Source organism: Oncorhynchus masou, chromosome 9 (assembly GCF_036934945.1).
Source record: "Oncorhynchus masou masou isolate Uvic2021 chromosome 9, UVic_Omas_1.1, whole genome shotgun sequence".
NCBI classification, from domain to species: Eukaryota; Metazoa; Chordata; class Actinopteri; order Salmoniformes; family Salmonidae; genus Oncorhynchus; species Oncorhynchus masou.
In genome coordinates, this window is record NC_088220.1 from 43,587,964 (window position 1) to 43,593,836 (window position 5,873).

General features: G+C 39.9%; 1 non-coding gene across 1 annotated transcript; it reads left to right on the forward strand.

Annotated features, from left to right (window-relative positions):
• The first annotated feature begins 1,995 nt into the window (after positions 1-1,995).
• On the forward strand, positions 1,996-2,067 carry trnac-gca (transfer RNA cysteine (anticodon GCA)). The gene has a single exon. It is a non-coding gene; the product is annotated as a tRNA-Cys (tRNA).
• The last annotated feature ends 3,806 nt before the right edge of the window (positions 2,068-5,873 follow it).

Here is a 5,873-nt window from a genome sequence, read left to right on the forward strand (position 1 = left end):
AGCTAAACAGGACAAAAATGACGTAAAATGAATAATATGTAAGATAGATGTAAATTCTTCATGGTTACATTAGCTAGCTAACAATGCTTTGTGGCTATCTGGCTAGTTGACAGTTCTAGTAGCTAGCCAGTCAGCCCTATTGACTAATTATGGGCTTGCGATCTAAGGTACTTAGGCAGGTAACGTTAAACATACCGAACAATACCATATTACTCATGAACCATTAAGAGGGATCCCCATTTAAGTGCTTTATTAAAAGGTAAAACAAAAAGAGCAGGAGTCATACATATATTTCTATCTCTATATTTATACATATTGAAAATAATCAAATCAAATCAAATTGTATTTGTCACATACACATGGTTAGCAGATGTTAATGCGAGTGTAGCGAAATGCTTGTGCTTCCAGTTCCGACAATGCAGTAATAACCAACAAGTAATCTAACTAACAATTCCAAAACTAATTTCGTATACACAGTGTAAGTGGATAAAGAATATGTACATAAAGATATGAATGAGTGATGGTGCAGAGCAGCATAGGCAAGATACAGTAGATGGTATCGAGTACAGTATATACATATGAGATGAGTATGTAAACAAAGTGGCATAGTTAAAGTGGCTAGTGATACATGTATTACATAAGGATGCAGTAGATGATCGAGTACAGTATATACGTATACATATGAGATGAATAATGTAGGTTATGTAAACATTATATTAGGTAGCAATGTTTAAAGTGGCTAGTGATATATTTTACATCCTTTCCCATCAATTCCCATTATTGAAGTGGCTGGAGTTGAGTTAGTGTGTTGGCAGCAGCCACTCAATGTTAGTGGTTGCTGTTTAACAGTCTGATGGCCTTGAGATAGAAGATGTTTTTCAGTCTCTCGGTCCCAGCTTTGATGCACCTGTACTGACCTCGCCTTCTGGATGATAGCGGGGTGAACAGGCAGTGGCTCGGGTGAGTGTTGTCCTTGATGATCTTTGTGGCCTTCTTGTAACATCGGGTGGTGTAGGTGTCCTGGAGGGCAGGTAGTTTGCCCCCGGTGATACGTTGTGCAGACCTCACTACCCTCTGGAGAGCCTTACGGTTGTGGGCGGAGCAGTTGCCGTACCAGGTGGTGATACAGCACGCCAGGATGCTCTCGATAGTGCATCTGTAGAAGTTTGTGAGTGCGTTTGGTGACAAGCCAAATTTCTTCAGCCTCCTGAGGTTGAAGAGGCGCTGCAGCGCCTTCTTCACGATGCTGTCTGTGTGAGTGGACCAATTCAGTTTGTCTGTGATGTGTATGCCGAGGATCTTAAAACTTACGACCCTCTCCACTTCTGTTCCATTGATGTGGATAGGGGGGTGTTCCCTCTGCTGTTTCCTGAAGTCCACAATCATCTCCTTAGTTTTGTTGACGTTGAGTATGAGGTTATTGTCCTGACACCACACTCCGAGGGCCCTCACCTCCTCCCTGTAGGCCGTCTCGTCGTCTTTGGTAATCAAGCCTACCACTGTTGTGTCGTCCGCAAACTTGATGATTGAGTTGGAGGCGTGCGTTGCCGCGCATATCTTTTTGTCAACTTGAAATCAAATACTTTATGGATATGTTTTCAAAGAGAGAGTGTTCTTGATTAGGTTATGTAGATCGACATCTGAAATTTCCCTCATTTGACAATTTCTCAGGATCAAATCCTGGTGCCCCCTTATATCAAGTACTTTCTAAGTGTATCTTGAGAGAGGAATTGCTCCTTGTAAGGTTATCCTACTCAATCTATAATGTCCCTCATTAGATGGTTGTTCTCTCAGTCAGACAGTTCCTACCAGAGGTGGAAGTGCAATAGACTTCAAATCAAGAGGTCTCAGGTTCAACTCCATTTGTCAACTTGAAATTAAATACTTTTTGGGTATGTTTTCAATGTGAGAGTGTACTTTATCCGGATATGAAGATCACCAGCTGAAATGTCCCTTATTAGATCATTTTTCAACCTTTAGACAGTTTCAAGCAGAGGGGGTATAGCTCAGTGGTAGAGCATTTGACTGCAGATCAAGAGGTTCCAGGTTCAAATCCTTGTGCTCTCTTGGATCATGTTCTTTCGATGTGTGTCTACAGGGTAGGATTGTTCTTGATTCTGTTATGTCGATCGCCATCTGAAATGTCCCTTATTAGACAATTTCTCAGGATCAAATCCTGGTGCCCCCTTATATCAAGTACTTTCTAAGTGTATCTTGAGAGAGGAAGTGCTCCTTTTAAGGTTATCCTACTCAATCTATAATGTCCCTCATTTGATGTTTTTTCTCTCAGTCAGACAGTTCCTACCAGTGGTGGAAGTGCAATAGACTTCAGATCAAGAGGTCTCAGGTTCAATTCCTGTTGTCAACTTGAAATCAAATACTTTATGGGTATGTTTTCAATGCGAGAGAGTACTTTATGAGGTGATGTCCATCGCTAGTTGAAAAGTCCATTATTAGACCATTTTTCCACCTTTAGACAGTTTCAAACAGAGGGGGTATAGCTCAGTGGTAGAGCATTTGACTGCATATCAAGAGGTTCCTGATTCAAATCCTTGTGCCCTCTTCGATCATGTTCTTTCGATATGTAGCTAGAGGGTAGGAGTAGTCCTTTTTAGATTATGTTACTCAATCTAAAATGTCCCCCATTCGATGGTTTTTCTCTCAGTCAGAGAGTTCATAACAGAGGTGGAAGTGCAATAGAATTCAGGTCAAGATGTCTCAGGTTCAAATCCTTTTGTCCACTTGAAGTCAAATACTTTATGGATATGTTTTCAAAGAGAGCGTGTTCTTGATTAGGTTATGAAGATCGTCAACAGAAAATGTCCCTTATTATACAATTTCTCAGGATCAAATCCTGGTGCCCCTTTAAATCAAGTACTTTCTAAGTGGATCTTGAGAGAGGAAGTGCTCCATTTAAGGTTATCCTTCTCAATCTATAATGTCCCTCATGAGATGGTTTTTCTTGTATCATATAATTTTAATATGTTTCTTGCGGGAAAGAGTTGACCTTTTTAGATTATGTTACACAATCTAAAATGTCTCTCATTCGATGGTTGTTCTCTCAGTCAGACAGTACCGACCAGAGGTGGAAGTGCAATAGACTTCAGATCAAGAGGTCTCAGGTTCAATTCCTGTTGTCAACTTGAAATCAAATACTTTATGGTTATGTTTTCAATGCGAGAGAGTACTTTATTAGGTGATGTCCATGTCCAGCTGAAATGTCCCTTATTAGTCAATTTTTCCACCTTTAGACAGTTACAAGCAGAGGGGGTATAGCTCAGTGTTAGAGCATTTGACTGCAGAACAAGAGGTCCCAGGTTCAAATCCTGTTGCCCTCTTGGATCATGTTCTTTCAATGTGTATCTTGAGGGTTGGAGTAGTCCTTTTTAGATTATGTTTGTTAATCTAAAATGTCACCCATTCGATGGTTTTTCTCTCAGTCAGAAAGTTCATAACAGAGTTGGAAGTGCAATAGACTTCAGGTCAAGATGTCTCAGGTTCAAATCCTTTTGTCAACTTGAAATCAAATACTTTATGGATATGTTTTCAAAGAGAGAGTGTTCTTGATTAGGTTATGTAGATCGCCAACAGAAAATTTATTATATAATTTCTCAGGATCAAATCCTGGTGCCCCCTTAAATCAAGTACTTTCAAAGTGGATCTTGAGAGAGGAAGTGCTCCTTTTAAGGTTATCCTACTCAATTTATAATGTCAAATCAAATCAAATCAAAGTTTATTTGTCACATACACATGGTTAGCAGATGTTAATGCGAGTCTAGCGAAATGCTTGTGCTTCCAGTTCCGAAAATGCAGTAATAACCAACAAGTAATCTAACTAACAATTCCAAAACTAATTTCTTATACACAGTGTAAGGGGATAAAGAATATGTACATAAAGATATGAATGAGTGATGGTGCAGAGCAGCATAGGCAAGATACAGTAGATGGTATCTAGTACAGTATATACATTTGAGATGAGTATGTAAACAAAGTGGCATAGTTAAAGTGGCTAGTGATACATGTATTACATAAGGATGCAGAAGATGATAGAGTACAGTATATACAGTGACTTGCGAAAGTATGCGGCCCCCTTGAACTTTGCGACCTTTTGCCACATTTCAGGCTTCAAACATAAAGCTATAAAACTGTATTTTTTTGTGAAGAATCAACAAGTGGAACACAATCATGAATTGGAAGAACATTTATTGGATATTTCAAAAACTGAAAAATTGGGCAAAATTATTCAGCCCCCTTAAGTTAATACTTTGTAGCGCCACCTTTTGCTGCGATTACAGCTGTAAGTCGCTTGGGGTATGTCTCTATCAGTTTTGCACATCGAGAGACTGAATTTTTTTCCCATTCCTCCTTGCAAAACAGCTCGAGCTCAGTGAGGTTGGATGGAGAGCATTTGTGAACAGCAGTTTTCAGTTCTTTCCACAGATTCTCGATTGGATTCAGGTCTGGACTTTGACTTGGCCATTCTAACACCTGGATATGTTTATTTTTGAACCATTCCATTGTAGATTTTGCTTTATGTTTTGGATCATTGTCTTGTTGGAAGACAAATCTCCGTCCCAGTCTTAGGTCTTTTGCACACTCCATCAGGTTTTCTTCCAGAATGGTCCTGTATTTGGCTCCATCCATCTTCCCATCAATTTTAAACATCTTCCCTGTCCCTGCTGAAGAAAAGCAGGCCCAAACCATGATGCTGTCACCACCATGTTTGACAGTGGGTATGGTGGGTTCAGGGAGATGAGCTGTGTTGCTTTTACGCCAAACATAACGTTTTGCATTGTTGCCAAAAAGTTCAATTTTGGTTTCATCTGACCAGAGCACCTTCTTCCACATGTTTGGTGTTTCTCCCAGGTGGCTTGTGGCAAACTTTAAACAACACTTTTTATGGATATCTTTAAGAAATGGCTTTCTTCTTGCCACTCTTCCATAAAGGCCAGATTTGTGCAATATACGACTGATTGTTGTCCTATGGACAGAGTCTCCCACATCAGCTTTAGATATCTGCAGTTCATCCAGAGTGATCATGGGCCTCTTGGCTGCATCTCTGATCAGTCTTCTCCTTGTATGAGCTGAAAGTTTAGAGGGATGGCCAGGTCTTGGTAGATTTGCAGTGGTCTGATACTCCTTCCATTTCAATATTATCGCTTGCACAGTGCTCCTTGGGATGTTTAAAGCTTGGGAAATCTTTTTGTATCCAAATCCGGCTTTAAACTTCTTCACAACAGTGTCTCGGACCTGCCTGGTGTGTTCCTTGTTCTTCATGATGCTCTCTGCGCTTATAACGGACCTCTGAGACTATCACAGTGCAGGTGCATTTATACGGAGACTTGATTACACACAGGTGGATTGTATTTATCATCATTAGTCATTTAGGTCAATATTGGATCATTCAGAGATCCTCACTGAACTTCTGGAGAGAGTTTGCTGCACTGAAAGTAAAGGGGCTGAATAATTTTGCACGCCCAATTTTTCAGTTTTTTATTTGTTAAAAAAGTTTGAAATATCCAATAAATGTGGTTCCACTTCATGATTGTGTCCCACTTGTTGTTGATTCTTCACAAAAAAATACAGTTTTATATCTTTATGTTTGAAGCCTGAAATGTGGCAAAAGGTCGCAAAGTTCAAGGGGGCCGAATACTTTCGCAGGGCACAGTACAGCTCGAGCTCAGTGAGGCACTGTACGTATACATATGAGATGAATAATGTAGGGTATGTAAACATTATATTAGGTAGCAATGTTTAAAGTGGCTAGTGATATATTTTACATCCTTTCCCATCAATTCCCATTATTGAAGTGGCTGGAGTTGATTCAGTGTGTTGGCAGCAGCCACTCAATGTTAGTGGTTGCTGTTTAACAG